The 26,078-nt window shown below is 45.8% G+C and overlaps 1 long non-coding RNA gene across 1 annotated transcript; it reads left to right on the forward strand.

The window, feature by feature from the left end:
- Positions 1 to 12,552: 12,552 nt before the first annotated feature.
- Positions 12,553 to 25,624, forward strand: LOC149867199 (uncharacterized). The gene is made up of 2 exons (XR_016441992.1): positions 12,553 to 12,622; positions 25,162 to 25,624. It is a non-coding gene; the product is annotated as an uncharacterized LOC149867199 (long non-coding RNA).
- Positions 25,625 to 26,078: the final 454 nt, after the last annotated feature.

Consider the following 26,078-nt stretch of genomic DNA (forward strand, 5'->3'; position numbering starts at 1 on the left):
GCAAGTTTGAGTCTGTGGGGGATTTCAAGTTTTGAAATGTTTAGGAATGAAACCAGAAAATGTGAGATTTATCTTCATTTTGGGTTAATCAGTTTGGCTTTGTCACAATCTGATACAATGTTTTGCTTCAATTTAGACCTATTTTATATAATGTCATAAAACATTTTGAACAAATTGAAGAAAGGTCATTTGCAGAGGAAAATATATATATATTTCACTTAGAAATAGCAGGGTTTATTTCTCTCAATCAAAATTTTGGTGAAATTCACATGATTTTGCAAAGTGTTTTGATCCGGACAGAACTACATTTTCTGCTAAAGTGTTTTTTGTTTCTGTTTTTTTTCTCCTGAATCGCTCCAGTGCTGTGCATTGGCAAAGAGGACAATCAGGGCTACATCCAGATTGTGTAATGGGGTGCTCAAAATGACAGAGAGGCATTGTTAATACAAACAGCTACAATATAAAAAAGGAGATCATAATGAACCTATTTGTTTCAGATCTGATTTGCACAAGAACTCTGCCTTGTTGCATCTTGCTCAGTTCTGGAAGGAGGCAGGTTGAAAAATGCTTTAGAAAGTGAATCTTGGGCTTGGTGTTCTTGCTTACCCACTAGGAGTTTTCCTTCAGACATAACTATATAACCAACTCTTTGTGGCCCTGAGTTTCAGTGTGGAGCTCTAGGGTGACATTTCCGTGGTCTTGCAATGGGATATTCTTCTCCCCAATCTCTGGCATGTTCAGCTGTCTCTCAGCTGAGCATGCCAAACACCAGAGGGTAGAAGAGTGCCAAAGCGTAGAAGCAGGAAGAGGTGTGTTACATGCCAGCTCAGTGCTTGGTGAAAATGGGGTATATGGTCACTCTACCCAATGGCCAGCAATACTGAGCATGTCAGGTGCTAAGGATAATGTTACTACGCTTTTCTTATCTATAGAAAGTAAAATATCTCCCAGTTGTGAACAGTGTTGGAGAGTTTTACAGGCAGTGCGGCTCTAGGATCACTCCTCTTGTGTCTAGGGCTGTAGCGTAGTGGAACAAAGTCTCCTTCACCCCTTGTTCAGCACTGTAATGCATACACTCTCTTTATCAGGAGAGTTCCTAGAGAATATTCAAGAAGAAATCTGCTTCCACAATCCCTAGTGAGATTCCAACCAGATGGACCACTCCATGTATTGTATTTGAATCTGACATTTCTTCCTTGCCTCTTCCTTTGTTTTGCCACTGACTTATCACAAGGGTAGGCTTTTTCAAGCACGGTTAACATTCTTGAAATGTCTATTTTTTGCTAACACCTAGGTAGTAGCCAGTGGCAGTTCCAATCCCCTCAATCTAGAAGTGATGCATCAGGTTTTCAACTCACTGATTTAGATTTACCCTCTCATAGTTACCCTCAGGTGCTTAGAAATGAATGCTCTAGCAAGCTTCATTCTTGGCAGTATCCTTTCAAGAGGAGGATGGAAATCCTTGAGGATGGAAGAATAGTAATAAATTGTTCCACTGCTAATGGCAAGGTGTTTAGTGTACCTGTAATGCTTATGCTATTTTCTGATTACCTCTTTACAACTAAAAAAAGGGCAGTTTTCAGCTGCCTCTTGGGCGTTGATGTGGATAAGTTGACAAGGACAAATCCTGCTGAGCACACCCTGCCAACCCACTCCCCCATAAATCGCCAAAACCAGAAACAAGCTGGTGAGGCTGTTCTGGGGTCATTTCCAGTGACAAGCCCCAAGCATACCAGATGGATCTTGGGACTGACTGAAGGGGGTGACCAAGAGCATGTTAATGAATGGATTTCTGGTCTTGGAATCTGCATTCAGGCACTGGTAAGGAGGGCATGATTGGGAACAACCTAGCTGGGGCATAATGCTGCTCCTACTATAAATGGTGACTTCGACAGCAGTGGCGGTGATCTCTCATGGTCAAGGATGATCACTCCCATGGATCAAGTAAGCTGTAGATTAGTTGGTTGATAGTTAAGAAAGCTGATCCTATGGCCACAGACTCTATGGCAGGCACTGCAGGTGGTAGTTAAAGGGTTTCTTGGTCTTGTTTCCTTTGCTTCCATTTCTGTCATTTTTCTACCTCCAGGGTGAGGACAGCTTTCCTCAAAGTACGAGAGAACTTCTTTCACAAGGTGTCACCATGTAGCCCTGTCCCAGGCTAGTTTTTCCCAATTTGTGATGCCAAGGCCATACTTCTTCATGTTCACCTTGAGGGTATTCTTGAAGCATTTCCTCTGGCCCCCACATGCCCTTTATCCTTGGCTGAATTGAGAATATAGCAGTTGTTTTGGTAAACATACATCAAGCATATGCACACAATGCACTGTCCACCGCAGGTGACGCTAAATGATCTGCGCTTCCATCCTGGTGGTGTTAGCAGTGGTGAGGATGCAAGCATTTGTGCGACAATCCTCCTGCTTTATGCCAAGAGTCTTCTGGAGGTAGCACTGGTGAAGGCATTCCAGGCTTTTCAGGTGGTCCCTGTAGGTCACCCAGGCTTCATGGACATGGAGAAGAGTTAGAGTTACCACAGGCTTGTATAATAGGAGCTTTGTGTGAGTCCTAATGTTGGGATCATTAAATACATGATGATTTAGTCTTCTGAAGACAAAGCGGGCACAGAGGATCCTATACTGGATTCCCTTGTTGATGTTGACTGCCTTTGAGAGATGGATGCTGAAGTATGCAAGGTGTTCGACATTCTCCATCTCCTCTCTGTCAATGAGGATCTTTGCTGAAGTGCTGCTCTGCTCCCCTCACCTCCAGTGACAGCTTCTCTTCTCACTCTTGCCCTTGCTGCACCACTCCAGGCAGGCAGGTGAGGGGGCAGGGCTCAGCCCAATGCAGAGCGCTGCAGGTATAGCCACAGACTGGGTGAATTCTGCTATATGCGTCCCCCTTACCTCCCCCTCCCCCGCCCCAGATAGATCCCAAGAGGGGTAGTAGTCCCTCAGGTTCAATCTGAATAAAGGGAGCTTGAGGCATTCTGTCAGAAAAACAGCAGTGGATGCCTCCGAAATGTTTTATTCTCCCCCAACACATGCCAAGCTGAGAGAGGCCTCAGAGCCCACCTGCCCAGTGCCAGGGCTCTGGGGGGCAAAGATGCAGGGCTTGGCATTGCCATGCCCCAGATTCTAGCCCCTGCTTTGATTGGAGCCCTGGCAATGTCAGGTCAGTCAGTGCAGCTAAAATCCATTTTTTTTCTCTCTCTTTAATTTGAGGCAGCTGAGAGCATTAAGGCCCTAGCAGTTAAGAAGCCAGCACCCCAGCAGGCTTGTGTAGTATCTGTGAGGCTGAGCATGAGCCTGACAGGTAAAAGTGGGGAGTTTGTGGCTCCACCTGTCCCCATTTTGCTGGACCCAGGGTTCTCTCATGGGGTCCCTTTTTTCATTGTTGGCTTGTTGCTGTGTTGCTGGTTGTTGGGTGTACTTTGGCCCCTCAGGCCTTCTACAGCTAAATGACTGGTCCTGTTGTATGGCTCAGGCCTGTGGGTTGTGACCTACCATTCAAAAGGTTGCAAGTTCAAGGGTGAGCCTAAGGGACCACCCAATCTGAGAAAAGGGATCTTGAGATGCTCAGTTGGAAAAACAGTGGTGGGCATCTCCCAAATGTTTTTCCCCCTGACACATGCCAAACTGAGATTGGCCCCAGAGTCCACCTGACCAGTGCCAGGGCTCTGGGGTGCAAAGATACAGACTGACATGGCATGCTCCAGGTTCTAGCCCCTACTTTGATCAGAGCCCTGGCAGTGTTTGTGAAGACAGGTGAGTCAGTACAGCCAAAATCCTTTTTTTTTTTTTTAACTTTGGGGCAGCTAAGACCATTAAGAGCCTAGCAGATGAGAAGCCAGCACCCCTTCAGGCATGTGTAGCTTCTGTGAGGCTGAGCATGAGGCTGGCAGGAAAAGTGGGGAGTTTGTGGTTGCTTCTGGTCTCTTTTTGTGTGGGTTGTTGTGAAGGGTAGTTTGTACATCAGCTCTCAACCAACGTACAGATATGCTTGTTGTTGAGGCTCAAGCCTGTGGGTTGTGATCTAGTCTCCTTAAGGTTATGAGTTCAAGGCTGGTTAATGACCTCTCAAGTTCAATCTGAGAAAAGGGAGCTGGAGGTATTCAGTTAGAAAAACAGCAGTTGTTGTCACTAGTATTTCCCCCCAACAACACCTGCTTAGTTGAGATGGGCTCTAGAATCCGCCAGGGCTTGGCTTGGCATGGCATAATGAAACCCCTTTTTGGTTTTGGCATGCCATGCTGATCCCTAGATCTAGACCCTGTTTTCATCAGAGCCTCAGCAGGGTCTCTGAAGACAGGTGTAGTGATGCAGTCATAATCTGGGGGGTTTTTTTCCTTGTTTAAATTTTTGGCAGCTGAGACCATCAAGACTCTAGCAGATGAGAAGCCAGAACCCGTGCAGGCTTCTATAGCATCTGTGAGGCTGATAATCAGACAAAAGTGGAGGGTTTGTGGCTGCTTGAGGCCCTCTGTTGCTGGACACAGGGCCCTCTCACAGGGTCCTTCATTTGGGGGGAGGGGGAGCGGTTGTGATGGTATGTGTAAATTTGTTTGGCGACAGAAGGAACAGTTTTATGTTGACTTGAAGGAAATCCTGACTATCCTCTTGAAAGAGGTCAAGATCACTCTTCTTGGGGACTTCAGTGGAAGGACTGGCTGGGATTTTCACATGTGGAGGGGCATCATTGGGAAGGAAGGAATGGGCAAGGACCATTCCAACAGAATTCTAATCAGTAAATGTGCAGAGCATGACCTTACTGTTACTAACACTATCTTGAGACAACATGACAGGTTCAAAACAGCATTGGAGTATCCCCAACTTGTAACAATGGTACCTCCTCAACTACATCATCATAAGCCTGTATGATCTAAAAGATGTCCATATTATACTTGTCATGAGAGGAGTCAAAACATCAAAAGCAGCCCATATAAGTCCAGAGACAGTACAACAGCAAATGCCTTCAGACCCCTAGGGAGTGTCTACACATGCATTTAGGCGCTCCTAAATTTAAGGTGCATTAATTTAATGCGCGTTAAGATGATTTAGGCTTCCATCTACACATGCACACATTAAAGCGCATAAACACTGTGTGTGTGTGGATTAACATGGGACTAAAGTTAGTCCCAAGTCAATCCATACACATCATGAATGTGCCGTAATGTGCATTAATGTGCTTTAGTTATTTGTGACTAAATTTAATACCTGCTTTTGTAGGTATCAAATTTAGGGCTGAATAGCCTAAAATCGCCATTTTAAGGCACATTAAGGGCATGCACATGTAGATGCATGCCCTTAGTGTGCTTTAAATTATGCTCAAGCGCCTTAAATTGCCATATGTAGATGTGCCCCTGGATATCACAAACCTTTCCAAACATATCTCATTAAAAAACTTGCCACTCTTAGTGGATGTGATAATTTTAATGGGGTGACAATTTTTGACCAATCTGGCCACAGAAAGCAGTTTATGGCCATGACCAAACACAAGCGCACTGCTGGAGACAGCTTAAAAATGGCTGATTGGGTGAAAATCTGACCCCTCATTGAATGAGGGGTTCAGCTGAAGACATTGCAAAACAACATCTTCTATAACTTCTGTCTGCACTGCTTCTTAGCCTCTGAGCTGTTTTCAGAATGGGGGGCAGGGGGAAAGGAAGTAGAAAAAGCTTTGTCTGAGGGGTTTTCAGCCCCTGCTGGAGAGTGGGGTGGGTGTATTGGAGCTCCCCTGAGGTGCGGGGCTCAAATTCATCTATCCCATCCTCCAGTGCCAGCTGGGGCCCCTAGAATGAGCTCCCTCTGCTCCTTTTTCCCCTCTCCCATTCTGAAACGGACAAGCTGGGAGACGGGAGGGGCATTTGCTAAGGGAAACTGACTGTAGGCTCACAGCCAGCATAGTTTCATAGTTTCTAGGGTCGGAAGGGACCAGAACAAATCATCAAGTCTGACCCCCTGCCCTGGGCAGGAATGAGTGCTGGGATTATAATACCCCAGCCAGATATCTATCCAATCTCCTCTTAAAGACCCCCAAGGTAGGGGAGAGTACCACCTCCCTTAGGAGCCCACTCCAGAGCCTGGCAGCTCTAACCATAAAGTAAAGCCTGATGATATCAAGCCTGAACCTACTCTTAATCAATTTGTGGCCTTTATTCCTTGTTATCCCAGATGAGGCTCTGTTTCCCCTGGGCACCACCTATTTCCCGTTGGTCCCCCCGGTGACCTTATAGATTGCCACCAGATCCCCTCTCAGTCTTCTCTTGTGGATGCTGAATAGATTCAGGCCCTTTAGTCTATCTTAGTAGGGCCCGGCCTATTGACCCCTGACCGTGCGAGTGGCCCTCCTCTGGACCCCCCTCAAGGTTAGCCACATCCCTCTTGAAGTGCGGTGCCCAGAACTGGATGCAGTACTTCAACTGTGGCCTGACCAGCACCGCATAGAGGGGAAGGATCACTTCTCTGGACCTGCTTATGATGCATCTGTAGATGCATGACAAGGTGCAGTTAGCTTTACTGACCACTTCCTCTCATTGGCAGCTCATGTCCATCCTGGAGTCAACAGTGACTCCAAGATCCTTTTCAGCCACTGTGTTGTTGAGAAGCGTATTCCCCAGCTATAGGCATGTTGCTGGTTCCTTCTTCCTAGATGCAGCACCCTGTACTTGTGTGTGTTGAATTCCATCCTGTTCTCAACCACCCACCTCTGTAACCTGTCTAGATCTAGTAGGATTCTGTCCCTCCCCTCCAGTGTGCCCACTTCTCCCCACATCTTTGTGTCATCAGCCAATTTGGACACTGTGCTTTCCACGCCCATCTCCAAGTCGCTGATAAAGATGTTGAATAGCACAGGCCCGAGGACTGAGCCCTGGGGAACTCCACTGCCCACATCCCTCCAGGTCGAAAATGACCCATCCGCCACCACCGTCTGGATGCAACCGTCGAGCCAATTAGATACCCCTAATCGAGCAGTTAGATTCCCTACATCAAACAGTTAGATACCCCTCCCCCCTGAAACCAACAGTGAAGTTCTGTTTGTTCCAAGGGATTGTTGCAACTCAGAATGCTTCCTGCAAAACATTGTCAGTTACAGTGGGGAGCTGCACTTCTGTCTGCACCCAGGATTGAAAAAGATAACACTTGTGTTTAGGAAGCAAACTCCAAAAGAGACCATCCATGAGGTTTGCATGGAATTAATTGCCTTTATAACCCAATGTATCCGGACTGGTTTGACAAAAACAACGCTAAGATCAAAGTCTTTCCCAAACAAAAGAGAAAATCTTTCTGTGACTGGTAAAACCATCCTGTGTACAGTTAAAAGCAGGAAACATTTTGATGGCTTAAAGCTGAAGTCCAGAGGAAGATTCAAAAAATCAAAAACAAATGGTGGAAAGAGAAGGCAAAAAAATGCAACAATTTGTTGACAGTCATGACATGCAGAGCTTCTTCAGTGCAATCAAGGATATGTATGGACCAAGTTCTTGTGGGCTTACCCCACTTAGATCTGAAGATGGGAGTATACTCCTTAAAGTAATGAGTCCATCAAAAAACACCTGAAGGAGCACTAACAAAAGCTCCTAAACCAAGAATCAATGATGTCTGATGAAACCATTGAATCCTTCCTGCAGCATCCAGTAGGGGAAGTACTTGCCAGTCCACCAGGTGGTAAGACAAAGAACAACAAAGCTTCTGGTCCTGATGACATATTGGCTGAGGTCTTCAAAGTTGATGGGGAAACTATGACTTAAAGTCTGGAACAATGAGGACATTCTCAGTGACCTAAGAAATGCCAATATTCTCACCATTTTCAAGAAGGTAGGAAGTCTGACTGTGAAAACTATCAAGGTATCACCTGCCCTTCCGTCACTGGGAAGATCCTTGCTCAAATTCTGCTGAACAAGGATCCCTCTTGCCGAGGAAATTCTTCCTAAGTCTCACCGTGGCTTCTTCAGATCATTAAGAGGCACCATGGATATAAAGATTTCATAGACATTAGGGCTGGAAGGGACCTCACAAGATCGAGTCCAGCCCTCTGCCCATGGGGCAGGAAGTCAGCTGGTGTCAGATCACTCCAGCAAGATGAGTATCCAAGCATTTCTTAAAGGTATCCAGAGTAGGTGCTTGCCTCACTTCTGGCGGGAGTCTATTCCAGACTCTGGAGACTGGAACAGTAAAGAAGTTTTTCCTTATGTCCAACTTAAAATGGTGTTGCAGCAGTTTGTGAGCATTAGACTTTGTCTTTCCTTGGGGTGCCCTGGTGAACAGGCATTTTCCAAGTTCCTGATGCTCACCTCTAATATACTTATACAAGTCACCCCTGAGTCTTTGCTTCTCCAGACTGAAGAGTCTCATGCCTCTCAGCCTCCCCTCATAAGTCCTGTTCTCTTGACCTCTTCTAATCATGTGCATGGCTCTCCTCTGGACTCTCTCAAGCTTTTCCATATACTTTCTAAAGTTTGGAGCCCAGAATTGGATGAAGTACTCCAGCTGTGGCCTCACCAATGCCAAGTAAAGTGGGAGGATGCCTTCTTGGGTCTTTCTTGAGATGCATCAGCAGATGCAAGCCAGAATTTTATTTGCCTTGCCGGCTGTGGCATTGCATTGGTGGCTCATGTTCATCTTGTGGTCAATTATGACCCCCAAGTCTCTTTTGGTCATGGTGCTAGTGAGTGTACCACTGCGGAGCCCATAAGTATGATGTGGGTTTATGACATGATTTTTATGGCCTGGTAGATCCAGGAAAAATGCTGAAAACAACACCAGGAACTGTATATAGACTTGATTAATTTGACCCAACCTTTCAACTCTGGTAACTGTGAGGCTCTATGGAAGATCTTATTGAAGTTTGGCTGCCCAGGGAAATTTATCATCATCCTAAGACTCCTTTATGACCAGATGAATGCCTCCATCCTAAGCAGTGGCTATGATGGAGAGGAGCCAGAGAATGTTGAACACTTTACATAATTCAGCATCTATTTCTTGGAGAAAGCCACCATCAATGAGGAAATCCAGTATAGGATCTGATGTGCCACCTCTGCCTTCAGAAGACGGAATCGTTATATATTCAATGATCCCGACATCAGGACTTGAACAAAGCTCCTATTATATAAGGCTGTGGTAACTCCAACTCTTCTCTGTGTCTGTGAAGCCTGGAACATCTTCACCAGTGCTATGTCTGAAAGATCTTTGCCATAAAGTGGGAGGATCATTGCACAAATGCCAGTGTCCTTACCGATGCTAACACCACCAGTATGGAAGTGTTGATCATTCAACATCAGCTGTGGTAGACAGGGCACTGTGTGCCTGATGGAGTTTACCAAAATAACTGCTATATTCCCATCTCAGCCAAGGACAAGGGACACACAGTGTCCAAAGGAAATGCTTCAAGGACACCCTCATTAAGAAGTATGGCATTGACAGCACACTTTGGGAAAAACTAGCTCAGAACGGGGCTACATGGCGATGCCTTGTGAAGGACTTACAGTATCATCTCTTAAACAGCCAATGTATAGCAGCTCAGCTGTAAAGGTGCCAGAGACTTCAGTGGAGTCTTCTGCCTTATTAGGAGCAGGAAGAATTGGAAACCTGGGGCTGGATTTATTTGGTTCTGTCAGTATTTTACTTTTACTTTTTTTGTACTCCATAAACTGCAAGGAACCAGAGAATTGGGCCCCCCATAAGTGGTCTCATGAGAGTTCTAGTGTGATTTTGCATCTTCCAGGAGTCTTAATGGGATGAAGCGGCCTTCAAAACTCAGGGGATAAGGTGTATATCTCGCCTCCCTGTTTCTACTGCTGTTTATGCTACAGTATGTCTTTTTCATTTGGAAGGCAGTTGGTGAAGATGGCCCAGAAGGAAAGAATAGCTACACAAGCATGCAGCCCACTCTGCATGTGCTCAGGGTTAATAAAATCTAGCTTAAACTGGGTGCACACAGAAATCTCCACACAACTAGCACAGTTGTTCTCATTGCCATGGCCACTTCCTGACACTTCAAAAGATGCCTAATTAGCTCATCTTCTTGTTAGCTACTACAAGTCCTCACCGTTTGTTCTTTGGCATTTCAGAAAAACAGCTGTCTTTCAACAGATCTCAAAATCCATTTCCAAGTTGTTTAATGAGTTCAGTATAACTTTAGTCTTCCATTGACCAAAAGGTTCTCTTAAGATACTGCCACTAATACAAGACTTTTCAGGCTGATTTACCTTGGAGCTTCTGCCAGGTGACACTTTACTCTATTAACTGTGTCAATGTCAATTGGCTTCCACTGGTGTCTCTATATATTCTGTCCTCAAAAGAATTGTTTTTAACTCTTTCTTGTATCAATATTAACAACTGAACTGGCTGTGCAAGTATTAACACATCTTATTTATAACCTGTATTTGTTACTTTTTCTGTAAGATCCATTTGTGATGGGTCAATCTCTGTTTATTTTGCCCACATATCAGAAAGGGTAGACGTCCTTCTGTATAGTCTGTTGGATCCTGGCTTTTCTTCATGGAAATTATTTCTTATACCATATTTTCTCCCATGCAACATTGCACCTGTCCCCCCAAAATTGGTCCCCCCAAATTTGGGTGCGTTTGTTAAGTGGGGAAGCTGATTTTCTTCTCAGTGGGTGTGTCTACATGTGCTATTACACAGTAAGCCTACTGGGGGAGCACATCTACATGTGCTCCCTCTTGAGAGCAGATTTGCTTCCAATTGGAGCAGCCTGGAGATGGCTGCTTCCACTCTGTTCTGTCCTCCAGCAGCCAGGGGGAGCTCCAGGCTCCTCCTGGATGCTAGCTCAGGGGCTGGCAAGGAGCACAGGGCCAGGAGATAGCTGCCTCCTGGCCCCATACACATTAGGACAGGTCCTGATGTTCACGGGGTGGAAGAGTGGCTGCTGCAGAGCTCTCCCACCCTGTGCACATGATAACAAGCCCTATGCCCATGGGGCTGCCCCATGCAGCCCTGTCCTGTTCTGGGGCAGGTCCCAGCCAGTCCTGGGCTGGGTGGGCAATTCTCCTGGTGCAGGGAGCTCCTGGTCCTGGCTCCACAATTGGAGCTGGGCTGGGAGATTGTTGCCTGCTCCCCAGGCAGGTTCCAAGCTCAGACCCAGGGTGGGGACAATGTCTCCCTGCCCTGGCAGCAGGCAGCTTCTGGGGACAGGGAGCAATTTGCTCACGGTCTGCCATGTACATGTGGACTACTGTACGGTCACTACTGTGTGGTTAATTTGCTATCTGCATTTGCAGGTAGCAAAGTAACCCTGCAGTTGACTGACTGACTGTGCTGTAAGAGTCTGCATGTGTCAATGGTGTCAGTCAACTGTGCAGTAAAGCATCTTGTGTAGATGCACCCAGTACAGAAGCACTCACTCCTGTTTCACAGTGCAGCAACTATTTCATTATTATTCAGGTAGCTGAGGGAATCAGATGACTTAATGGCTCATTGTTCTTCACACCAGAGAAGTTAACAATCATCTCTCCTTTTTCATGGTCTTGATGGTCAGCTAATCAAGCCAACCTTTCCTGGGGGAATTTTGCTGTCTGCTAGCTGCTTCTGCACTCTCTCATCTAGTTGCACAGCCTTGGAGGCTCTTTAGGTCTTTTCAAAATCATAGATCTACTTATGGACACAAGTTTTTAGCAGTAGTTAGGGATTCAGCTCTAATTAAGCAGGAAAGAGAAGGTGAGTCATGCTGACACTTGGTTTCTGTTTCTGCTCTATTCAGCCATAACTCTGGAAACAATATTTTTTCTTCTTTTTGCCTTTCAAAAACACAGTGTGCATTACATTCTGGGTCATGTTGCAGGTGGGAAAATATTGTAACTCATTTCTCCATGTGGGGGCATTGGTCCTCTGTTGAAAATGAGCTACTCTGTGTCAGGCTGTAGAAGAGAGGAATTGCCAGGCTACATTAGATCCAGGGTCCATTTGGCCCACATCCTGTCTTTGTTGGTGGCTATTACTGTCTTCTTGAGAAAAATTGTCCTCCATGAAGGTCTGATCCTAATCCTTGGTAGCTACAGACTATTTTGAACCCTAACGTTTTTTATAGCATTGATTAAGACAGTTCTAGATATTTTTTGCCCAATAAATGGGCAAATCCCCTCTGAATCTTGCTGAGTTTTGATCATAGTGATATCTTAGGGCAGCGGGGGCCAACTTCTTGGCAGATATGCCACGAGGTAATCCCCATACTCTTCCCAAGTGCCACTTATCCCATTCCTCTCCCTGAGCTGCTGCTCTGTTTTGTTCCCTACCCTATCGGCTGCTGTACTCCCTGTTCCCTCCCTGGTATGCGATGTGCTACTGCATGCCACAGGTTGACCATCCCACTCCTAGGAGATCTCTCTCTTTCTTTTGCTCTCTTTTACTTCTGACTACCAGAATTTCATGCAACGTGGGTGACCCAGCAAATACCAGTAGATTCTAAATAGACTTCCAGTTTGACTTGTGGTATCCTTTTCCAACCAGTAGCCACTCTTTACTGCAGCTTATAATTTCTCCTCTCTCATACATAAAGTTAACCCCTTTCTTATCTTTGCCTTTGACTGCAGAAGCTGGCATGCCCTAATCACGGAAGGCAAACCCATGACTCTTGCTCTGGATGCATAAACCCCATCACTGATATGGTATGTAGTGCATATATTCTGCTAGAGCAGTGGTCTCCAACCTTTTTAAGTGGGAAATCACCTTTGGCATTTAAAAGCAAACCAAGATCTACTGTGTGCAAGTGTGTGGGGAGAGAAGGGGGGGCAGATTGAGGTAGATCAAGAAAAAATTATTTGGGAGTGCACCTCCCCAGCAGGTAAGTCCCACCCAGCCAGGTCCCCACTCAACTTACCCTTGTTCCTGCCTCTGCAGCACTGTCCCTCCCGGTGGGGGCCTTGATCTAGCCCCTGCCCCTTCCCTCCCCCACAGACTGACCTGCTGGACTGAGGCACGTGTGTGCATGCATGTGGGCACTCAGCCCCCCACACCAGCCTCAGATGACTCCAAGAGACCTACATCAAGAGGCTCCAAGATCTATTGGTGGATCGAGCTCCACTGGTTGGTGCCCACTGTCTTATATGGTTTGCCATGCACATCAATTATGAATGTGAGTGACGTGCATGTGGGTCCTATATACAATATGCATAGGATCTTTGAGACCACTTAATACATAAGGCTTTATGCAACATTTAATAATTTTTAAGCTATTAAAGAGCCTCAATAATGGCAGGAATGGGAAACAGGAGGAGGCCAGTTTTGAATTAAAAAAAAAAAAAAGACCCTCCAGAGTCCTTTTGCTAGGTACAACATGCGCTGCAGGCTCAGTTTGCTTCTTCATGGCTTGGAAATATTAACAATATGGTAAAATAAGAGGAAAAGCAAGTAACTTTTTCCCTCTCTCTTTACTGTGACTGAATAAAAAAGGTTTAAGAGCACCAAGTTGTCTGTAAATTATGAGTATGTGTTTGTATTGGCTTTTGAACCAGGTCTTCTTGATTACAAACTCAAAGGAGGGGAAAAATATACCCCTGGAATGATATTAGCTAAACACATGCATGCTAATAAATTTAGGTGTTAATGGCTTGTTTTTGTGCTGTTTGGTTGCCATAGAGATGGGCTACATGAACTAATAGGTTTGTTTTGAGAAGTTCAATACACATTTGCCAAGTGTTCTGTTTCTGTGGTTACCCCTTCTGCTTTTTCCCATGCCCATCAAGTGGAATTAGCTTGGAAGCAAAGCCTTTCCGGTTTTAATACACTCCCGACAAGAAGTAGTTGGGAGAAAGAACTGAAGAAAATGGAGTTTGCTTCAGGCCATCCAGGACTACTAAAATGGATGCAGGAAACAGCAGTGAGATGAGAGATGATTGCAGTTGTAACCACATGGGGCTATTTTGAAGGCTGGCTTATGGATCTGTAGCCTGCATTCCATGAAATGTCTAGCTTGAAGGTCAATATTAGCAAAACAGGAAAGGACAATTCCCTGAGCAGGGTGCTGTGGGGGAGACAGGAATGTCTCATCTGATTATAAATGCAGGTGTAGCAAAAAGAGAGGTGGCTGTGCATGGCTTGCAAAGGATTATAAGAGATAATAGCAGAATGGAAGAACAGCACTCATGTGGGGTAAGGAGAAATGCGCAACTTGTCAACAGAAAGCAAACCCAATGAGGAATATTACAAGAGAATAGGATTTCAGATTTCAATTCTGTTTTATTCTGAAGTAAAAGAGGTGCATGGCAAAGTTTCCAGTTTGAGCTTGATTTGCCTGTGCCCATCTTCCGTGCAGGATAGGGCTGGTATTAAACTACAAGGTACCATGGCATACCATGTCCGTTGTTGCTGCCTTTTACCTGTGAACCTTGCCACAGCCATCCAGGTCAGTTGCCTCTAAAACGATTGGCTCTATATTAAAGACTTATCAGAAAGCTACAGGTGTGGGGGTGGGCCTGCACTAGCAACTGAGACCTACATACATTTGTTTCTTCTTTGTTTCGGGGTGTGACTTCTGGTGTGGATCTATATATTATGTGGATCCTGCCTACCTCCTCATACCCTGTTATGATGCCAGCCGATGCCTCTGAGTTGGCAGTCTCCCTGTGTGGACATGTGAAGCTTAGTAACACAGCACTTTTAGTGGAGTTCTTACTGTACAAATCACTCCTCCAATCATGTGACAAAACAAAAGTCTGAAACTTGGAATATCTTTAGGTATTTAATCTATGTTTCATTTCTGGCCAGAAGTTGCCTTGAATTGATATATAAAATATAAGAAATGGTATTTGCACATGGAAACCTTAACAATGCAGGATGCATTTATAAGCAGAAAAATAAAATAAGGGACTTTCTCCTGACTGAGAACAATTATTTCCTAGTCCAAGTTTAGTTAGAAATCTAGGCTGTTTAATCCAAAAAGACTTCATTTTATAAGCTAAAGTTGGCATCCATGCCTGTTAAATTGTCCGATTATCAGCAGCCAAAAGGGGGCCCTGACTCATTTTATCTTAGTCATAATGACACAGTGTTCCAGGGAGCTGTAGAAAATTTCAAGTCAAACATGTGGTAGGACTAAAATCTTGGAATAGGGAGTAGGCAGGAGAAGGAGAAAGTGCCTCATATGGCCAGTGGATGTTTGGACGGAGGACCCATATCACTGTTGGAAAATCCTAGGCTTGGGTGTGCTACCAGAAGCAGGGGTCCTTCTTGGCTTCTGGAGCTGAGAAACCTTGCAGTCCTGCCCATAAAATGTATAGGATTTCGATACGTGAATCTCTGATGCCTTAGTAGGATGACTTATGGAAGAAGCAATGTTGATAGCTGTCTCAATGTCACATAAGGTAAAAAGGCAGGGTTCAATGAAGAGGTGAAGCAGATGAAAGCAGCCCCTTGTCACTGGGTCTACAAACTCATTTCCTTTGGCTGAAATATAAGCTGATAAACATGATTCCTGGCAACGCTGTGTGTCAGTGGAGGTGACTTAAATGGAAATGTTAAATCAATGTACGGTAATAGATCTCATCTGAGCTGTACTGACAGAGTTACTGTATTGGTAATGGAGGGGCCTCACCACCAGAAATGGGTCCTGGATTTATGCAGGGATCTCAGTTATTGCACGTGTATTAATGAGCCATTGTTATTGCGCATTAAATTTAGTACCTCTAATATGAGGTACTAACTAAATGCGTAGTAACTGGCACTACTGAGCAGTGCACAGCCAGTGCACAGCTTTATCATGATGCTTAATGCATAGTATACTAATTCTACTGCTCATTAGCATGGCTTTTGCTATGATGTATTAATGCCCAGGAGAATTAGTCTACTGCGCATAAAGTCTAGGGACAGACATTACAGACAAACCGGTTTAAGTGATCAGAAACTGGTTTAAACCTGTAACAGAACAGATGTTCAGTGCACATAAACCAGTCTGAAAATGGCTGAAATTGGTTTGAAATAAACCTGGTTGAATATAATATCAGACTTAACTGATTTGGCTCAAACCAGTTTATGCAATGTCTGTCCCAGACCCCTTGATGGTTTAAGTTAAATCAGAGTCCCTCAGCATCCTGGCATGCTCTCTGGGCTAGGCAGAGCTCTCTGCATCACAGCAGGGCTGGCCCTTCCCCTCTGCTCCCTGGCTGAGATTTGCAGGCACAGCAAAGTCTTCTGGCTTCTTTGTGCCCTACCCCACCTCACTGCTCAAGCAGGAAATCCCACCCCCTCCCTTCCTCCTATCTCCCACAGCATGGACCCCTAAGCATTTGGTATGCTAGTTAATGCCAAGAGGGGGGGGTGGGTGTGTGTGTGTGTGTGTGTGTGTGTGTGTGTGTGTGTGTGTCTCCAATTTCACTAAGACAGGCAGACAGAACAAGGCTTTGGGAGCTAATCAACAGATCAGCAGTAAGCTATTTAAGAAATTTGAACTAATGGAGAGAAGCCATTGTTTTGCTAATCAGGTGATAAAGACTCTTATCAACTTTCCATTGGCTTGCTTGCCTGTCAGTTTGCTGCAGACAGTATGACAAAGCATGGAGGGAGATGAAAAGCTCTGTATCATTAACAGATGCATGCACTACACATCCCACCTTGTCTCAGAGTGCTAGCCCAGGGCTGGGGGCTGACAACACTCCCGCCCCTTCATCAGCCATTGGTGAAAAGCCTGGGACCATGCAGGTAGACATCCCTAATGAGTCCTACCAGGGCCTCCCTCAGCTCAGCTCCCTGCAGAAGGGAAAGGAGGGCTGTTCTATTGGCTCCTGGCTTCTAGCCTGAGCCACTGCAGACATATGCCTGAATTTCCTCAGTCCAAAGAGAATGTCTGCCCAGTTTCCAACTGGTTCAGCCTAGCCAGGTTAGACTCACCTGCAAAGATTGAATTAATTCAGGCTCAGGCTTTTTGAATGTCTGTCCCTAGCTTAAGCATCTCGTGTAGACATACCCACTAAATTCTTCAACTTTAGAACAATTTCACGTTGCTGTTCATGTTGCTTCTAGATAACAGAGTAGTTTTTGTTCATTTGCCTTGACTTGTGTGGAAGTGTTGAATAGGAAGAATTTATTCAAGTACACTCAGCTCATAGTGTCATCAAGCCAGGGCCAAGTCTACCAGTTGGGTCTAGGTTGAATGCCCTTGTCTATTGCAGGGCCATTTCAAGACTGCCTTGGGAAAAGACTGGATATGAGATGAGTAGAACAGAGGTTTGCTGTCTTTATGAAACCCTGCTCTAGACCTGGAGGATAATCTGCCTTTGTAAATGCCCAGAGGGATGAGATATGGACTCTAATGGGCACCTACACATGTGCTGGATGTCTGCTCTGATGTGTGCTAATTAGCATATGTCAGAGCAGATTTGATAAATTGCTCTATTAATTACCATGTGCCAGCAGCCTCTATGTCATGTGTATTCAGCATCCCTGTGCTTTAAAATGGCAGTGGGGGCACTTTAACTAAAGTTCATTGAACAAGCTTTAGTTCAAGTGGCCCCCACTGCCATTTTGAGGTGCAGGGTGCGGAGTATACGTGATGCTGTGGGTGCTTTAATTGGAGCAGCTCTCTGAGAGCCACTCTAATTAAAGTACTCCCCTGCTCTCTCTCCCAATCCTAAAGTACATGTAAGGACACACAGAGATACCAAAATTACATTGGCTTTGATAATACAGTGTCTCTGTATAGATGAGGATATTTTTTAAAAGATTCTTTTTCATTTTTTCAACATTTGAAATTTTTACCAAGATTTTAATGTTTAAGTTTGCAGTTGAAAATCTGCTATATAACAAGATCCCAGCCCAAGTTGAAACAAATTAAAAAAAAAATAAAGGTGTGGCTTTTAAAGGTATTTAAGTGCCTAAGATACTGAGTCAAATTTTCTGTGACTTGGGCGAAATCAAGAGAAGTGAAAAAATTAGAATGTTTCCCTCATCTCTGAAGAATCCAGTGTATTCTGCAGCATAAACCAGTATGGTCACTTGTGTTCTTGCATTTAACCTGCCTCAATTCTTCCTGTCAAGTACTGACTACTTTTAAAAGATTGGAAGCCAATAGATATCACTCAGTTACCTTAGAGAGTTCTTAGGCTTGATGCAATAACTTCTGGCTTCAATAAGGACTGAAAAAACAGACAGTCAGGGACAGAAGTACTCTGGGATCAAAATGTCCTGATTCTTTTAAACAGCAGCAGGCAGCCGATGAGATTGAGATTAGAAAAAGCAGAAGTGCTACAGGGTGGTGGGAACAAAGAGAGATAGACAGAACGTAGTGTCAAAGATCAAACATGACTGAAAAAATGCCAGTTATTTTTATGGGAATTTTTCAAGACTTTCCACAGGTTTTTGGAGCTTTACCATGAAAGTCAAACTTGTTCTCAATCTTCTATATTAATAAAAGGGCGTGTGTGTGTGTAAGCGCCATAGCTCTAAGACCACGATACCTAGAGACCTGAAATATTGCATGCATACTAAGGGGACCCTGGGTGTGTACACCTGAGTGCTATTTTTTTCATTTGGCTAAAAAAAAAAATCACCATTTTTTTGGATCTATACTGCATAACCCCCTGTGACAGGTCAGCCCCAGGAAGCAGAATAAATTTCATGTGCAAAACATTCTTTAGCAAAGCTCAAAGCTCCTGGCCAAGGCCAACTGGTACAGCTGGAGAAGGCTCCATATTTAGGAGTATTCCCCTAAGGGCTGTGGTTGGGACTGGTTAACAGGACCTGGGAGCACCCGTAGACTGAGTGAGGTCTTAAGGAAGGTCTGGGGAGAAAACTGTACTGGGCCTTCTCAGGGACTGATCAGGGGGTTGTGAGAGGCATTCCCTGTAAGGCAGTCTACAAGAAGCAAACTTGCCAAAAATTGACTTGCATAAGCTGCATCCAGAGCAGCTGAGACTCCAGAGCAGAAAGTTGCAAGATGAGAAACAAAAAGAGCAACAATGGCTGCATTCAAAACAACTGAAACTCATGCACAGCAAGTTGCAAACAGAGCAGCAATGGCTGCAGCCAAGAACTGGCTCTGGAAGGAAAAAGAAAACTGCATTCTTCTACAATCCAGCCTTGGATTATGGTTCTGATCTGTTAGTTGCAATTGGCTCAGTGGCGACTTCTTACAGCCACTGCCTTGTGACGAGAGGGAAAGGAGAGAAACTCCAATGAGACGATAATGAGCTGATAAATGAAATTTTGAGAGAGAATACAGGATAATGAGCCAAGTCTGGTCCCAGACCAAAGAGAAGTCTTCAACAAGATTACTCAAGGAGTTTTCAATGGGAGTGGTGGCATTTTCTTTCTAGATGCTCCAGGTGCCTGTTAGAAATATTATTAAAAATGCATTATCAATAGCTGTTAGCTCCCATCAATAGTGTTGTCCTTTGAATAAGCAAGGCTGCCAGCCCTCCTTGTCTCCTTAATGAGAGAGGGAAGGGGGGGGTTGGAAACTGAAGGAAAAACTCCAAGAGCTCTCTTTGTTCTGCAAATTTACTATCTCTTTGTTACACTAAATCACACTTTCTTTGATGGCTCCCACAGTTCTTAGGCTAAGATAAGAATAATTGCAGTCTTAGCCTTGAAGTTAAACCCTCCATAACCTCCAGTGCTTTCTGGGCAAGTGTAATAACCTAATACATATTAAGCCTATCCGCCCCGCATACTTAAGTAGTTAATTATAATACACATGGGATGCATGATCTGACGTATTCTCATGCATGTTTGTATGAACCGGAAATGAGTTGTAAGAGTTCCTGTTTCTGTACACGTGCCAGAAAAGAGGGGATAAAAGCCTGCTAATGATTGTACTCAGGGGCAGAGGGTTTTGATCTTTTGTCTTCTCCCTCTGACCCTATTTGCAAATATATACCTTTTGTCTCACCAACAATGTGTGCCTAAGGATTTGTTATTCAATGAGCCTCCAAAGAAAACGAACCGAGAGAGAGGTTTTTTTTACTTCAATCTGGCGCCCAACGTGGGGCCCTTCTTTGGATGACTCCGGAGTTCGTCGGCACATCGTCTCTGCCCCCCTGGGGGGTTTGCGCGCCGAGCCTTTCTTTTTGGCTCGCCCTGAGGGGGGGCTTGAGGTGTGAGCCAGAACATCCGGAACACTAAGGGCTCCTATGCAAATTTTGTTTTTTTTTTGGAGTCTCCAGGTACACATTTTTGGCTTTGGATCGAGATCTCTGGGGTATCTGAGTGAGTATACGAATTCCCTTTGCCCAATTTGGTTCTGGGTCCGGAGCAGGAGGTGTGCATGTTCTCATGGTAAATCATCTGCTGTAAGGGACTTTTTGGTATTTGGTGTGCCTTGGGTGCACTTTTGTGGGCAAAATGGGTACGGTTAGCTCCCGTGTAGAAAACACGGATACCCCTCTAAGGTGCTTATTACGTCATTTTAATAAATTTGCAAGGCCGGCCGATTACGGAATAAAAATGAAAAAAGGTGATTTAACTAAGTTTTGTCAACTCGAGTGGCCAACATTTGGGGTCCACTGGACCCTGAAAGGATCCTTTGTGCTAAAAGAAGTGATAGCTATCCATGAAATTGTTATGCAAAATGGGTATTGGAATCAGTTTCCTTATATTGATTGTTGGTTATGGGTGGTTCAAAATCAGCCACCTTGGGTTAAGAATTACTTAGTAAAGTCTCATGTGATGCTTGTTAAGAAAAAGACTCGGGGGGGGGCGCCTGTACTTCCTGAGTCTAATGAGGGGGGAAATTCTGAATTGGCTGAGTACCGGACCCGTGCTCCGGTTGCCCTGTCGGGTAGCGAAGATGAGTCAGACGCCTCCTCGGCATCCAGTCCTTCTGCACCACCGCCCCCTCCCTTAGAGAGACCACCACCGACGTACCAAGGCATACCTAATGAGTTAGAGCGTGAGCCTCAGCCAAGTGCCTCATCTGAATCAGGAAATAAGGGTTATTATTTGCGTAAGCCTGTAGAGTCACAGCCGGTGTTGAACTGTCCGATGCGAGAGGTTATTGGGGAAGGAGGCACTGCAACTTTTGTCTACACCCCATTTAGCACTTCAGATTTATTTAACTGGAAGAATCAAAGCCCCTCTTTTCGTGAAGACCCTGAAAAGATGAGGGATTTGTTTCGATCTATTGGGCAGACTCATCGACCCACTTGGGCTGATGTCCAGATGATGCTCCAGACCCTCCTAACCCCGGAGGAAAGGAGATTAGTGTTAGGTACAGCAGAGCGTATTGCGACAGCCAGAGTTGAGTTAGAGGGTGCTGCTGGTCGTACTCTGCGTGATACCTTCCCTGTAGAAGAGCCAAGATGGGATAATCACACTGCCGAAGGCAGAGAGCTGAGTGCACGGTATCTGGGAATTATAGTGGAAGCAATGGGAAAGGCAGTGCCTCGGGTTACCAATCTGTCTAAGTTGTATGAAGTGAGACAGGGAAAAGAGGAGGATCCCTCAGCTTTCCTTGGGAGGCTGTATGAGGCGTTTCGCAGGTTTTCGGATCTGGATCCAGAAGCCCCAGATAATCAGCGCATGGTAAATCTTATGTTTATTGGTCAATCTGCTGCTGATATCCGTAAGAAGTTACAGAAAACTGAAGGAGGTGCTGGGAAACCGATTTCAGAGCTGGTGGAAATTGCATATAAGGTGTATGGGAATCGTGAGCAAGTGCAGGAGCGCAAGGAGGATAAAAAGGCTCAGCGACAGATGGCAGCACTAGCAGCTGCTATAACTGGAGGGAACTCTGAAAAGGCTGGGATGCAGAAGGGGAAAGGAGAAAGAGTGGGAGCAGACGTTTGTGCTTATTGCAAAGAGAAAGGACACTGGAAAAGGGAATGCCCGAAGTTGAAGGAGAAGAGAGAGAGGGAACCGAGAGGTCACCTCATGCGGGCAGAAGACAAGGGTGAGGATTCAGAATGAAGGGGACAGGGATCTAAGACCACTACCCTTCGGGTTGGAGCCCGAGAAGATCCCATGGTAACCATTAGGGTTGGTGGCAAAAACTTTGAAGCCTTGGTGGATACTGGGGCTACATTTTCAATGATTCCAGAAAAACCCCCCTGTGCAGGAACTAGTGAACAGCATGTACTTGTGGAAGGGATTGAGGGAATGCAAACCCGACTCCCTGTTTGTAAACCACTCCTCACCAAAGTGGGAGATCATTTGCTTGAGCACTCCTTTGTGTATTCTCCAAGTTGCCCGGTTGCACTCCTTGGGCGGGACTTACTCACAAAATTGCAAGCTGAGATCTTTTTCAGAGACGATCAGATGGTGGTCCAGCTACCTGTCAAGCAGAGCTCAAACTATCAGATTGCTCTCCTGGAGGACCGACGCCCTGCAGTAAGTCCAGAAGATCACATGACTGGAGTAGACCCCTCGGTATGGGCTGATGGAACCCCTGCGCGAGCTAAGTTCGTCTCCCCGGTAAGGATCGTACTCAAGGATGGGGAGGGGCCCGTTCGGGTAAAGCAGTACCCACTCAGCCGAGCGGCCAGAGCTGGACTCAAGCCGTTAATAGAGAAATACAAGAGGTGCGGATGGCTAGTGGAAGGGAGTTCACCCTATAACACCCCCATCCTTGGAGTGCCAAAGGCAGATGGGGTCTCATACAGACTGGTCCAAGACTTACGGGCAGTAAATAAGAAGGTCCTTTCAGACCATCCTGTAGTCCCGAACCCTCACACGATTTTGACACAAGTACCGGGGGAAGCTGAAATATTTTCAGTGCTAGATTTGAAAGATGCTTTCTTCTCTATTCCCCTTCACCGAGACAGTCAAAAATTGTTTGCTTTTGAATGGGAGGATCCAGACACCTTCCATAAAGCCCAACTCATGTGGACAGTTCTCCCACAAGGATTCGTAGCAGCCCCTCATATTTTCGGACTTGCCCTTCAGAAGGACTTGGAGGAGTGGAAGGGATCACACCCCGCAGTGACTCTCCTCCAGTATGTGGATGACCTGCTAGTTGCAAGCCCAAACTTGCAGCTCTGTGAGGAAGCCACAGGTCACTCCTAAACACTCTGGGGGAAAAAGGATATAAAGTTTCTAGAGAGAAAGCCCAGATATGTCAGCCTGAAGTCACATTTTTGGGATATAAGCTCTCAAAAGGAGTCAGAGCCCTAAGTGCAGATCGCATACAGGCAATCCAAGGTCTAACCCCACCTAAGTCACCCAAGGAGCTACGAGCATTCCTAGGGCTAACTGGGTTCTGTCGACTATGGATACCAGATTATGGTGGGAAGGCTAGACCACTATATGACTCACTGACTAAGGAGAGTCTCACTAAATGGAAATGGAATAAGGAAATGCAGCATGCCTTTGATCTGCTTAAAGCAGCATTAACCCAGCCCCCTGCCCTGGCCATCCCAAACAGTAAAAAGCCATATCGACTGTATGTTCATGAGAATCGAGGGGTTGCATCAGGGGTGCTGACACAGCCATCGGGCCCGACCTGGAGACCCGTGGGATATTACTCAAAGGTTCTAGATCCAGTGGCACTCGGGTGGCCAGCCTGTCTTCGGGCTGTGGCAGCCACAGCAGTGGTTGTTGAAGAAGCCCAGAAGATAGTCATGGGTGCGGATATGGAAATACTCACTCCTCATGGAATTCCCCAGATCCTAGGGACTGAGGGAGGGAAATTTCTTAACCCCTCCAGACAATCACGGTATGAGATATTTTTGCTCTCTAATCCAGGACTTACTTTCAAACATACTACAGCCTTAAACCCTGCAACCTTGCTGCCGGAGCCAGGGAAACCGATGCATGACTGCCTTGAGGTCCTAAATCAAACCACACAGGTGCGACCTGATCTTGCTGAGGACCCAATTGAGGACCCAGATGTTGAATACTTCGTAGACGGCTCCAGCTCTGTCATCGATGGAAAAAGACGAACAGGATGTGCAGTGGTAACCTTGGATAAGGTAGTATGGAGGGAGTCATTGCCAAGCTCATGGTCGGCACAGGCCGCAGAACTCACTGCGCTCACCCGAGCATTACAGCTGGGGACAGACCAGCGGGTTAATATATACACTGACTCTCGCTATGCTTTTTCTACAGTCCATGCACACGGACTATTGTGGAAAGAAAGGGGTTTTATTACGGCCTCTGGGAATAAAATTGCTAATGGCCCCCAGATTATCAAGCTACTAGAGGCACTCCACCAGCCTAAAGAGGTAGCAGTCATTTATGTGCGGGCCCATGGGAAGGCTGCTGAGCAAAAGCATAAGCTTGGAAATGCAAAGGCTGATTCAGCAGCAAAGGAAGCTGCATTTATTGGGGGAGAAGCGGAGAAGGTATCCAAGCAGGCCATGTCCCATGCCATATGGCCAGACATCCAAGATTTAGTCCCACAGCATTCCCCTGAAGAAGATAAATTTGCACAAAGAGCTTGTGCAGAAAAGAACTCCCAGGGGTGGTGGATAGTACCAGGAGGGAAAGTCATGATACCCAGGCCATTGCTTCGGGAGGTGCTGCAACAGCTCCATGCAAGAACCCACATGGGAGGTTTGGCCATGGGTGATCTAGTGATCCGCCAAGCAGTAGCTCCAGGGCTATATGTAGAAGCTCAGCGCATTGCTACCAAGTGCATCACATGCCAGAAGGTAAACCCCCGAAGGAAACCCCCTGTGCCAATGGGAGGTAGACCCTGGGCAGCGTACCCTGGACAGGCATGGCAGATTGATTTTGCCGAGCTCCCACGGTCCGGACATCACGGGTTTTTACTTGTCATGGTAGACCAGCTCTCTGGTTGGGTCGAGGCCTGGCCCACCAGGACTGCCACTGCGGCTACAGTAGTGAAGTATTTGTTGCAGGAGATCATTCCACGGTATTCCCTGCCTGAGTCCATTGAGTCGGATCAGGGACAACACTTCGTGGGAAAAGTGGTTCAAGGAGTCGCGCAAACTCTCAAGGTTACTTGGAAATTACACACACCATGGAGACCACAAAGTTCAGGACAAGTGGAACGTATGAATAGGACTTTAAAGACTTTGCTCACCAAAATCTGTATTGAAACATGTCTTAAGTGGCCTCAAGCATTACCGCTCGCCCTTACTTGCATTTGAAACACTCCCCGACGGGGCCTTAAATTGACCCCATATGAAATTATGTTTGGCAAGCCGCCTCGAGTCTTACCTCCTGGGATGCGAGAGAATGTAACTTTTGAATTAGGTAATAGTGAGCTTCATATGTACGTTATTGCTTTGCAGTCTGTCTTGTTTTCTCTTCACAGGTATGCAGCCTCCTTTCAGCGCCTGCCTTTAGACGTACCGGTACATGACTTCTCCCCGGGAGACTGGGTCTTGGTGCAGCGGTGGAAAAAGAAACCTCTGACTGAGAGGTGGAGTGGCCCTTTCCAGGTACTTCTAACAACCCACACCGCTGTAAAGATCGCTGGCCATGACCGTTGGATACACCATACCCGTGTGAAACGACATCCACAAGCGTCAGAGGACAACAACTCCCAAGACGAACTCACTCCGGAAGCTGAGTCGTCTTCGGAACAAGAAGCCAGCAAGTGGAGCTGTGAACCTACTGGTGATCTCCAAGTGCGCCTGAGACGGCTTAATCAAAGTTCAGAAAATTAGTCCAGAAAGTAAAAGGGAAAATATGGTGGGAATTATAATGTGCCTTGTTGTTATCTGCATAATGAAAGAAGCAGGATTGCATAGCCTTAGCCACTGGCCTATGCCCCCGCTTTCCCAAATTACTCCCCCAGGGACAAATTTGTATGTTGATATGATGGAGAGGATTGCAAGTACTTTTAATCTTACCAACTGCTGGGCCTGTGGGGGGCTCCGAGAGGCCGGAGAACAGTGGCCTTGGAGGGCTTTTCCTTTGGCCCCAAAATGGTTGGTCAGTGACAAAGCAGATGTTAAGAGTACTGGTCAAGAATGGGATGAGAACCACAGCTGGGATCTTTCCCAAGTGGCATTGGGAGAGTACTGTATTAGCAGTAATGGTACAGGAAGGAGGTTAGGACATAGTCAGTGTACATGGACATTAAAATGGGCCCGAGTATGCAGCAGGTATGCTGATCAATGGAATTCTGCTGCCATTAGGCTCCCAATCTCCACACAGATGCAAAATCTCAAAAGGACAAGAATATTACCTTTCGATCCTGACCCTACCAGATGTCAGGCATATGAA

This window comes from Crocodylus siamensis, chromosome 4 (genome assembly GCF_052110815.1).
Source record: "Crocodylus siamensis isolate JL-2025a chromosome 4, ASM5211081v1, whole genome shotgun sequence".
Lineage (NCBI taxonomy): Eukaryota > Metazoa > Chordata > Crocodylia > Crocodylidae > Crocodylus > Crocodylus siamensis.